The sequence below is a fragment of the Vombatus ursinus genome, unplaced genomic scaffold, assembly GCF_900497805.2.
Source record: "Vombatus ursinus unplaced genomic scaffold, bare-nosed wombat genome assembly UNPS02014858.1, whole genome shotgun sequence".
Lineage (NCBI taxonomy): Eukaryota > Metazoa > Chordata > Mammalia > Diprotodontia > Vombatidae > Vombatus > Vombatus ursinus.
The window spans coordinates 3718417-3731498 of record NW_020954636.1 but is presented as its reverse complement, the minus strand read 5'-3'; positions in this window follow the sequence as shown (position 1 = coordinate 3731498).

The window sequence follows — 13082 nt, the reverse complement described above, 5'->3', positions numbered from 1 at the left end:
CATTAGTCAGTTTTCCCTTTATAATAATCTCTGAATCACTAAGCTCTAAAAGAGTGGGCATAAGAAGTCTTTTGGAAAGTTACTAAAGAGTAGCGCATGAAAATGACAAAACAGATAAGGTTTCTAGGGGTGACCCATGCAAAATTATACACTAAGGTGCTTAGATAAGGTTTTGGCCAGAACAGATTTTTAATATTATCAATTAAGCATTATCACGTCCTTCTTGAGACAACAGATGAGTAATGTGAATAATGTAATGAAACTACATAACTAATTTTAAGTATTTTTTAAATTGTATTTTGAAAAGCGGCATGAGGTAGTGCCTTGACATCAGGAAGACCGGGGCTCAAGTCCTGTCTCTGACATATACAGGGTCACTCTGTTATCCTCAGCAAATCACTTAACCTTTCTACCCTCAGGCAGTTTTCTGAATTAAAGATGAGGTGGAAGGAGTTGCCATAAAGACAAAATGACAAGTCCACATTAATCAATCAATAGGCATTTATTAAATGTTAACGTTAGGCCCGGTGCTAAGCCCTGGGGATACAAAGAAAAAGCAAAAAACAGTTGTTGCATTCAGAGACCTTACATTCTAATGGAGGACAAAACAAATAGGTAAGATTTATTTAATCAATATCCGCTATATGCAGGACGCTCCATTCTCCTTCTAAGGACTATAGGGTTCTCATTCTTTCCCTTCAGAAATTTATCAATCCAAATGCCTGATGCACTAAGAACTGTCAAAAATCTGGCCATTTCATATAAAAGTGTAGTCTGGGACATGGCTGAACTTCACATGAAGCATTGTCAGTTTCTAGAAACTCTGTAGGAGCTGTTCATATTCATTGTAGGGATAAATATTATTTTCATGTTAGTAAATTCTCTCATTCTCTCTCCAGTTGTTTATATCTTTGATACAATTAAGAAAAATTTTGAAGTTTATAGATTCAATTACTATTTAAGTATCTTTTGCTTTATTTGTTTACTAATTTGTCATATACTATTTTTTACTGCAGTGATTGCACCCATAATTTAATCCTACTAGGTTCAAAGTATGAAAGTAAGAACTGAGTCAAGGATGTTAAAGCCAAGGGCCTATGATTTTGTCAGTGAGGGAACTTCCTCTACCAACACAAACCAAAACCCCGACAAGATCCATGTCTTAATAATGTATTTATTGTTTTTGCGTTCATTTATTCATTCATTCACTAAACTGCTCTAACAACATGTTGGAGGGTGGCATACAAAGTACTGAACTATCCTTGTAGCAAAGATCTAAATTTAAGTATTCATTCTGACACATATCACTTAATCTCTTCATGATTTACCTTTTTATCATTATTAAGCTATCAAAAAGTTTCAGGTTTTCATTGTTAAAAGGAGTTTCCTCATGTGGAATTCTTCACAACTTAAAACCACAATTTGAACAAAAATAAATGACAAGAAAAATACCCACATGTACCACAGATAGTACAGTACTCTGAACATTGGAAGTACTTCTAAAAATGTTTGAGTTGAAGCAAACTAATTTCGCTTGAAACAACAGCAGCAAATTAGAGGATTTAAAGTTATTTTGCATGATCATTATGTATGTATATATGATTGTATGATCATTATATAGGTATATTACGTATGATCCTTCTGTGCCAGGCACTGGACTAAGTGCTACAGATATAAAGAGAGGTAAAACAGAAATAAAAACAAAACCTAGCCTCTTCCCTCAAGGAACTCCACAGCCTACTTGAGTAGACAACATGTGCACAACTACATACAAACAAGCTACAGACAAATGTAGTAGGAATAAGTATATTAATTTAGGATAGGCAACTCCATTTTGTTTCAAGCTGCAATATTGTGACTACATAGTTGTTATATAAGTTGTTTTTCTATAATAAGATAATTTAGTGGTATAGTTTGCCAACGATGTGTAAATGTCCCCCACATTTGCTAAGGAACTACTAATCATATGTATATATCCCCTAAATCTGGCAAGCAATTAATTAACATTTGCTAATGACATTAGGAAACTAAAATTTTGATTGTTAGTTTCCTTTCATCATACCTTTAGGTAACTGATCAATCAGAACTTAGATGCAACTTATAAACATTTGTAGTCAAATCCATAAAAACCTATTAGAGGCTGCAGTCAGCAGCCTGTTCCTGGGTCTCAACTAAAATATACTTCTGCATTCCCTGAACTTGAAAATGTGGACATTCCATGTTCACTTCAAAGCAGTGCTGACTGAGAGACTTAGCAGAGTTCTCCCTCTGAGAAAGGCACATGGCCTCTCGTTGGGCACAGAGGAAACCTTGTCATGAGCTAGCACAAGAGATATACTTACTAGGACCTTTAGGAATCAGGTTAGTGGTTAGTTCCTAGAAGGTTTGATGTTTTAATTATCAAATAGTCAATAAAATTTGATTTTATACATCAATGAGTATGTCTTATTAGGAGACTGTCAGCCCTAATAAGCATATGTAATGGTAAATTGGTCTTACCCATGCACCTTGAATTACATTTACAAATTGGACATAATCTTAGAGAAAGGACTCTAATACTAAAGGAGATCAGGAAAGCCTTCTTGAAGATGGGATTTAAACAGCGTTTTAGCTTTTAACACATACATATTTAAATTCTTTGAGATTTTGGCCATGTAAAATGCCTGTGATTATTTTTTCCTCTTCTGCTCCAAGAAGATGTCTTTTGATACTTATAATTAAAAAAACAGGATGAACATCAGAAAGACTTGTATTTGGTATAAAGTGCTAAATCTAAGAAGGTAGCAATGATTCTATATCATTACAAGTTCTAATTCAGTCCTTTTTTCTCTTCTAAATTCTACTGTCAAAAAGATGACAAAAAAACAGAAACACTCCATGTTACAAGGGAAATGACAAGACTGATGAATCTGTTACCTGGACCAACCACTTGGATAACAATTTTGATTTATGCTTTAAAAAGTACTAATAGATTTGTGACCACTGACTATCATTATTCCTCTATAATACACATTTTAGTGTATATGACCAATGTAATCAGATACACATAGCAGGTTCAAATAAAATAATATATTCATAGCAGTACTTTTCAACATAGGGGAAAAAACTTAAAATAGAGACCCATTTATTAGAGAATGGCTGAACAATCTATGATATATGAATATGATGAAATTATACTATAAGAAATATGAGAAATTCAGAGTACTACAGAAAAACCTGTAAACATCCAGATGTACTTAGTATTGTTAAAAAATCAATACATCCCTAGAAAATACTAGATAAATAAAAATCAATAATAATGAACCTCAAAATTCAGTGTTTGAGATATCTCCAAAATAAACTACTTAGGGAAAAATTCTCTTTTTCTCTTTAATTATAACTTAACAAAAATCAACACATAAGAACATTTCTATATTCAAAGAACATAAGGGGGAAAAAGCATTACATATGAAACTGTGGTAGATAGGGGATACAGTGAATAGAGAGCTGGACTTGAAGTCAGGAAGATCTGAGATAAAATCTAGCCTTATTTACTGACTGGGTAACTGTACAAATCACTTAAATCTCTGTTTGCCTCAGTTTCCTCATATATAAAATAAGGATAACCTACCTCACAGGATTGCTATCAGGATCAAATGAGATAATATTTGTAGAGCACTTTAAAATCCTTAAAACAATAGACAAATGCTAGGATTATTATTGCGACTTGAGGCTTTCTATTGGCAAAATTATATTAGTTATGTTATTAATAAATAGAAGCTGGGGATACTTGGCATTTAGAGCATACATGTCATATTGTTTTATTTCAGAAGTAACATGGGGCACACAAGTTGTCCCTTTTTCAAATCCATACATTTATCAACAAGTGCCTACTCTGTGCCAGGCACTTTGATAAGTGAATTACATCAGTATACTTATAAGATTCAAGCCCCAAACTCAACTCCCACTTTTGCTGGAACTGTTTAATACATGATAATATCTCCAAGGGCAAGTCATGGGGTGTTCTCCTATGCTCAGTGTTCCATGGCTGAAAAGAATGAACCAAGGCTTTACCCTTGTCCTGCTAAGTGAAAACCAGCTGTTTTGTCTCCTTTTGTTTTGATACCTTCTCATTGGGCTCAAGCTCACAAGACTATGGATGATCTAGAACTATTCCCCTAAATGTATGCATTAAGAAACTGAGGTCCAGAGAGTTTAAGCAATTTGCCCAAGGTCTTTCATTTACTAGGATCATATGAATCACAGATTCTAAACTGAAATGGACTTCAGAGACCACCTGGTCCAACCCACTCTTTTTATAGTTGAGGAACCTGAGTCCTGGAAGGGTACTAGGGGTAAGGAGGAAAGGATAGTAACTTTCCCAAAGTTACATCGATACTATCAGAGGTAACTTTTTGGCCCAGGTTGTCTGACTCTGGAGGCAATGTTATTGGTGATTTTGTATATTTTTTCCTTTGAATTTGTCTAGCTATGCTTCTCCAAAATAAATCCAATTTCTCTGTAGAGCCGAAAATCACAAAAAGTTCATTAATTTTAATAACTACAAATATGCCCCTTGATTGCATCTCAATTGAACTGATAGATTGGGTCTTTATCACAGAACATCTTGCCAAGTAACTTCTTTAATCCCTTCTGAGGGGGATCTGACAGGGACTCTTCCCTTCTAAGGATTGTCCAATTGTTTTCTTCCCAACGTACATATATATCACTATCACCATCACCATCACCATGACCATCACCTCCTCCTCTTCCTCCTCCTTTTCCTTTTCCTCTCTCTCTCTCTTTCTCTTTCTCTCTCTCTCTGTATGTCTCTGTCTGTCTCTTTCTCTGTTTCTCTCTCTCTATCTCTCTCTCTCTCTGTATCTGTCTCTCTGTCTGTCTGTCTCCCCTGGTCTCCCTGGTGCCCTCCCTCCCTCTTTCTTTCTCTGTCTCTCCATCTCTGTCTCTGCCTCCCTCTACCATCTCCTCCTATAACCATTACGTGCTAAGTACAGTGCCTGGCACATAATAAAACTTAAGAAATGACAGTTGGCTGTATAACTCAACAGCACTCTCTGCACGCTTTGCTTTTTTTTCATTATCTTCCTCACTTTTTTTTTGTTTTGTTTTGCCTCCCTTCCTCCATTCACCACTGTTCCTAGATTCATAGATTAAGAGTTAGCAGGGACCTTAAAGTCCATCGAGTTCAACAGCCTCATTTGAAAGGTGGACAAGCAGAGGTTCTGAATCCGTTAAGTGGTCTTGCTTAAGGTCGGACATAAAGCAAGGCAGGACATGAACCCAGGCTCTTTAACTCCAAAGCCAGTCTTCTTGTACTCTGTCACAATGTTGCCCCTAGTGGTCTTCCTCTTTGTGGTGTTCTTTGTTTTCAAAGTTCCCTTTCCCAGCTGAAATCTACACAGCCACTTCTGGACACAAACTAACAAGGAAAAAGTTCATGTATACATATTGAAATTCTGTTTTAATGCACGCCTATCCAAATTTCCACAGCTCTGTGTTTGCTTTTGCTAGTTTCTAAAGACCACTTTCATAGGCCCTGTCCATGTTCTCATTATCTTTGACCTTCATTATCTCCTTATCTACTTGTTTAAGTGGTTGCAACATCTCTTCTAGCTCCTCTTATCCTTTTCTCTGTTTCTTCCTAACATGTATTACTCATTACTTTTCTCTTACAAAGAATATGGTAAAGTAGTAGGGCAGGTACTACTATCTCCATTTTAAGGTGAAGAAGCAGGCACAGAGATGTTAACTGATTTGGCTGCAGAGTGTGCCAGGGACAGAGTAAATATTAATCCTTAGTCAACAAGCATGTATTAAATGCCTGCTATGTGCTAGGCACTGTGCTAAGTGCTGGGGATAGGAAGAAAGATAAAACAGTCCCAGTTCCTACACAATATAATGGAGGAGACAACATGCAACTACGTATAAACACAGAAAATATAAATACAGAATAAAATTGGAGATAATGAATAGAGGGAAGGCACTCACATTAAAGGAGATTGGAAAACCATTCTTGTAGAAGGTGTGATTTTAACTAAGACATGGGAGCCAGGAGGCAGAGATGAAAAGGAAGAGAATTCCAGACACGGGGACCAACAGAGCAAGTGTATGGAGATGGAATGTTGTATTTAAGGAACAGCAAGGAGTCCATTGTCATTGGATCACAGAAGATGAGGAGGAGGGGAGTAAGGTATGAGAAGACTGGAAAGGAATGAAAGGGACCAGGTTATGTCAGGGAGGCCTGATGTTCCTGAATGCTAAGCTGATGTTTTCCAGTAAATCATAGAATTTAGAAATGGGAGAGGAAAGGAGAAAAGAAACTTAGAACATATCCAGACCAATCCCAATGCACCACAAACTCCTTCATTTTTGTCGTTTAATCCCCAGACCTCTACACAGTATCTCACATACCATAGATGCATAATAAATGTTTGTTGAAATTAATTGAACCCTTTCATTTTAAAGGTATGTAGGTAACAGTCATTTATTAAGTCTTTGCTATGTGCCAGGCACTGTGCTAAATGCTTTGGGTACAAAGAGAAGTAGAAAGAAAGAAAGAAAGAAAGAAAGAAAGAAAGAAAGAAAGAAACAAACAAACAAACAAACAAACAAACAAACAAACAAACAAAGTGCCTGCCCTTGGGAAGTTTACATTCTAATAGGGAAAGAGAACACATAAAGGTGAGGATACCTGGGCAGGGGCATGTTGACAAAGTCTTTAAACTAGATTTTACAAATGAGGAAACTGAGGCCCAGAGAAGGGAAATGATTTGCCATTGTCTCCATTTAGAGATTTTTATAGGTCTCCTACTTATAGATATGATTGATAAAACTTTGGAGTCAGAAAGTAGTTCATCATCAAATCATATGAATGTACTAAGCATCTGTCTGCTTATGACAGTTTACTTGAGCTAGATGTGAAACAGACATTACTCATGCCTGAACCACTTAAGATATGCAGAAATCAAACTCGACAGGAAGCATGCCATCACAAGTGAACAAGGACTTGTTCTGTATTGACTTTATTACTCTTCCCCTTACAGAAATTAGGGAAAAATGAGGTGTCTTTTTCAAGATGTTGATGATTAATATATATATTTCCCTTCTCTCCCTATAGCTTTCATAATCTGTTACATAAGGCAGGGATGTTATTTAGGGCACCTCTTTTTCTGCTGTTGGTTTCAATTCTACACATAGATCAACAGAGATACTAGTTTTTCATTTTTTAGATGACAGCTTCAAACTCATTTGATATTAAATCACATTGAAATTATTCTTTTTTTTCTTATTTCCTTCACCCTTCCTACTGAATATATGGATAAAAAAAAACTGGGGCATTTATAGACACAAAGTTAGCAGAGACCAAAATCTATCTCTGATTCCTCCTTGTGAGATTACTTGAATGTTATCACATGTTCTATGTTCCAGTTCAACTAGTCTATTAGCTATTCTCTGTCCAGGATAGGTCAGCTCCTTTCTCAAAGCATGTGTGTGTGTGTGTGTGTGTATACATACATACATACATACATATTCTCTCTGTGTATATCTACATGTGTATGTGTATATATGTATATATATGTATACTGTGTGTATATGTGTATATATATAAGTATATGTGTGTGTGTGTCACACATACACACACACACTGTGCTGAATGACTGGAACGCACTCAGCTCTCCTCTCTGCTTCTTAAGAATCCCTAGCTTTCTTCTAATCACAGCTCTCTTGCCATCTCCAACTTGAGGTCTCTTCTGATCCCTATAGTTGGAGGAATTCTCTACCTAGTGCAACTGAAATTCAGGCAGCTAGGTGGCACAGTGGATTGAACCCTGAATCTGGAGTGGGTTAGACTTGAGATCAAATCCAATCTCAGACACTATCTTTGTGACTCTTGGCAAGTCACTAATATCTCTCTGTCTTAGGTTGTTCCTTATCTATAAAATAGGGATAATTATAATAACACCTACCTCTCAAGTATGTCGTGAGGTATTTGCAAGGTGCTTTGCAAGCCATAAAGTGCGAAATAAATGTTAGCTATTGTTGTATTTCTTTATCTGTGAACAAGTTGTATTCTCCGAATAGAATGTAGATTCCTTGAAAGTTAGCACTACTTCCCTTTTTGCCTTTATATCCCTAACATCCAACACTATATTTCAAGTATAATAGGAGTTTAATAAATGTTTGCTGAATTGAATAATGACTGTGATTATTAGCATTTCAAACTTCACCTAATTAATCAATCAGTATTTGCCTATTAGACATCCAGAAGTAATAAACAATTGTAATATAGCAAATAACCTGAGTGTTCACTTTTTTTTCCCAAAAACTTCTGGATTACTATTCTTAGATGCCCCACTGTATGAACTTCTGGTTCCTCATAATGGAGTGTGGCATTTCAATTTCAATCCTGTTTTTCAATAAACAGGATGAAGAATTACTGTGCTGATGTATAATCTGCTTTGTGACTCAATGTTTATCCACCCCAATCAATAACACCCAAATAAAGAAAAAAATAATCAAGCCTCATGCAAAATATCATTTCAATTCACCTGGTAAGCAAATTCCTCATTTTTTTCTATATGTGCAAAACATACACTGGTAAAACAGTGAGTGTCAAATAATAAATTTTGGTACCCCATAATAGGAATACAAAGGGAGGTTTGAAATGTATAATAAACCATCCACTTAGGATGTGAGATGATTTTTGTTTACCCACTTATTGATTTCTCTTGGTTTCTAATCCTGTTGAGCTTCTTCAGTCATCAACCCTGACCTGTCCTTTGCAAACCCCCAAATAAAATAATAACCTTAAGTTAAATAATTATAATTTATGGAGAGAGATGACAGACAAGCATATTGTATGCTAGAGAAATGTCTTCAATGAAGGAAAGCCCAGCAACTGTGATAGCCTTGAGGATGTCCCTAATGCAGGGTGACCAAACTGACCCATCACTGATTAGAATGATTATTTCACTAGCACAATGCTGGCTATACTTTTTGTTACTGTTGTCATGGATCTGTGATTCCACTGGTATATGGAACTCTCAGGAACTTTCTCTACTAATACAGGTGAGCTTCTGCTCTGTAATTTATATTTTAAGATAGTTGCTTAGATGCACTGAAAAGTTAAGTGAACTGCCCAAGGTCACAGAGATACTGTATATTACAATTGGGAATTGAATCCAGGTCATCCTGATTATGAAGCTGGCTTGCTACTAATTATGTCACACAGCCTCTGCTTTCTTCATACTAAATGTTTAATAACATGTGCTTGTAGGATTATATAGACCAGGAGTACGAAACATCCATTCAAAAGAACAGATTCATACATGGCTTAATTTCATCTGGCCTCACAAATTTTCTAAAATTAAATGTGCAATGGCCTCTAATTTCACCAATTTGTTTGCTTGTTTGTTGTTGTTTTGCTTTTTTTTTCCCTCTGTTTTGGCAGAGACCTATAATTCTACCAACATAAGAAACTCCTGAGTGGAAATTTCCTTTACCAATGCATATTTGTAACTGTTATGTAGCTTATAGTCTCAAAGAGTCACCTAAAGTGCTAGTGATTCCTGGACTTTGCCAAGATCCCACATACTTCTTGTAAAGAGACTGAAATTCAATATATTTTTTTTCCAATTCTGAGGGCAGTTTTCTATCCTCTAAGCAACACTGCCTCTCATGCAGTATTAAGATCAGTAAATAAAAATATATCAATATCTGAACATTCAAAAGATGATGGATTTAGATTCAAAAGATGATGGACTTAAGAGGCCGGTGAGTATAACATCTTTATTTTAAGAATGAGGAAATCAAGGCACATAGTAAAGTAATTCACCAAATGGCATGCTGTTTGTAAGCGTTAAAGGTGGAGTTAGCTTTCCTGATTCCAAGTCTAGCATCCTATCTACCATGTCATGTTGCCTCTCAGGGAGCTCAGAGACCTTTCTTTTATTGAGTTCTGGTGAGAAGATAGGCGACATCTTTGCTTTCATTACTCACCCCACTACCTGTATTCCTATAACACTCTACCTCCCCAATTCCATCTCTTTCAGAATCCTAAGCTCATGCAAGATTCAGTTTAAATACCAATCCTTCTATAAGACCTTTCTTGATCTAGCTAGTGTTTTTCTTCTCTCCCACACTCCACAAAATGCTATATGGATGGATGAATGGACGATTGAATGAATGAATTTATGTATGTATATATCCATATATGTGCATATAAGGGGAGAGAGAGAGAGAGAGAACGAACAAACTTGTTTATCCGAGTACATACTATTTTGTACCCTAGACTGGACTTGGCTTGAGGGTAAGAATTATTTTCATTCTTTGTATCCCCAATGCAGTATTCCCTTTAGGTGCTTAATAAATCATTGTTTCATTGAAATAGTGGGGAAATAGCTTATTCTGGACATGGAGCAGAGAAAATGATCTGTTCATCTTCATCTTTCATTTGGTTCTAATTTGCTCTGAATTGACATCTTTGTAATGATAATAAGTTTCTTTAAGAAATTTATAGCTTGTTATTAGACTATTTTTTATGAAAAGTTTGAACTTCATCCATTCATGAGCAATTTATTACATTCAAAACAGTCTGCTAGATAGTACAGCACATGAGAATATGATTAAGAAATGGTCCCTGTACTCTAGAGGATACAATGGTTATATATTCAATACAAGGGAAGATCTGTACCATAGATTCAGAAAAAATAAGATAAAATAATTTCCTGTTTCCTTTTATCTACTCTTTAACCAGGTGATATATAATATATTTTGCAAGGAAGAATGGGAATAAAGTAACCTAATGGAAATAAAATAACCTCACTAACCCCAATCATTTAATAATTACTCAAACCCCCAAGTAATAGAACTATGACATCTTTCATTTCTTAGATTTTTTCTCTCTGGCTCATTCTTTCTCCCTTCATTGATCAGAACGTGAAACTGAAAGATTTTGAATAGATATTGCATGTTATGACACATAATATAAAAAAGACCACATACTCTGAATTCCCATGACACTGGGCTTTCTTGCTTGATCTCCCAACTCCAGGCATTCTCATTGGCTGTCCCCATGCCTGTAATTGTCTCTTTTCTCATCTTTACCTCTTGCCTCCCCTGGCTTCCTTCGAGTTCCAGCTAAAACCTCATCTCATACAAGAACCCTTTCCCAATCTCCACTAATCTTAGTGTCTACCCTCTATTCAGTATCTCCAATTACCAGATATATTTATTTGTACACAGTCATTTGCATGTTCTGTCCCAATAGACTGTGAGTTCCTTGAGAGCAGGCATTGTTTTATCTTCCTTTGCATCTTTTTTGTCATTTGCGTTTTGTCAAAGCAAAAGTTATTACAATAAATAATGCCAATTAGGCTCATCTGCCAGAAACAATTTGTCCAAACTAGCTTAGTCCCCCATGATTTTCTTCCCAAAAAATATTTATGGTAACATCTGTAGAAATCTTAAACAAGGAAAAATTAACATTCTATCTCATTCTATGGGAATCACTCCCTTGGAAGTATCAATGGGACTTATCCCAGGAATCTATATGGAGAATCTAACTGAAGTGGAAGAGGAAAGGGTGCCGTCTTTTCAATGGAAGAAAGCATTTCCCTTGGATGGATCCTAGAGCCAGTTGCTTCAGGGGTAGGGAAAGTTAAGTCATCACATAATACATTTCTTTAAAAAAGGTGTTTTGATCTTAGATCTACCACCACCTTTCCAAAGAGCTTTTCCCAGAAGTGAGGAAAGGACTTAGAAAGAATAAAACTTTTTAATATTTTCAGTTTTATTAAATAGAATTTTTATAATAATATAATAATGACATAGGTTTTTAAATATGCTTCCATACTTCTCTTTCTTTAGTGGGACATTCATAAATAAAACATTCATAAATATTCATAAATATCTAAGGAGTGATCACAGCAAAACAACAATTACTTTTAGATTCCCACAGATGCCAAGAATATTTTTCATAGTTAATATTTCTTGAGAGAAGGTTCACATGCTGAAATATTGGGTCACCTTCCTATTCTATCCTTTTAGTCCAAAACTAAATGTTCAACTTTACTTTTTGATAAGTGAAGATCGTGAAAAAAAAGAACATTGTCTATTAAGTGAGACACAGAAGACAGAAAGACCATATAACTGTGTTTTCTTATTCATAAATTGGGGATAATAATGGAACCTACTCTCAAAGTAGTTGTAAAGATCAAAAGATCAAATGGAATAATCCATTTGTGATCTAAAAATATGAACCCTAGTCATTCTGACAAATTTTTATGCTCAGAAGTGATTTAAAAAATTGAAGAAAAGCAAATTTTAAATACTAAGTCAAATCACAACACTAACAATTCGTGCTTGAATTTTAACTCACATTGCTAGTTTTCTAACTTGTCATGCTTTTCTTCATCATGGCAATCTGAATCATCAGTTTCATTTTCTTCATTCAAATTCCAAATATTCTAATTGTTTCTGTATAGGTAGTTTCTTACTCTATAAAAAAGGTCTTATATTTATTTAATGGTAGATTTGGATACTATACAATATGTTTAGACTTGGAAGTAATTTGATATATTTATTAAATAGCAGTAGTTGGTCAGTCTGTTTTCTCTAAATCATAGGAGCAACAAAGAACACTTGATTTGGTCCATGTATCCAGATAGTTCTTAGAGTAACCCAAATGATACAGCACAAAGAAGGATCCAAGACTTTTGTCACTTATTTACAACCCAAATCAAGATCTTAATTAGAGAAGAAATGTTAAGCTTCTGAGACTAAAAAATTAGCTCATTCCATATATAATAAAAAGTGTCTGGTTGACTGACACGGTTGGGAAGCATACTGAGAATTTAAGTGAAGTACATCCACAACTACAAAATACAAATACTTGAGAAAAGACTATTAGAGGCAATGATAGTTTTGACTGAATGATGCCTGGCATACAAGTATAAGAACAGGCTGCTACATATTGAGATATTCCCTGTATGATTAAATATACATGAACGTGTCCCATCATGCCTTTTCACACAACGGAAAAAATGGTAGTAGATACAGAATGCCATAATAACACAAGTATT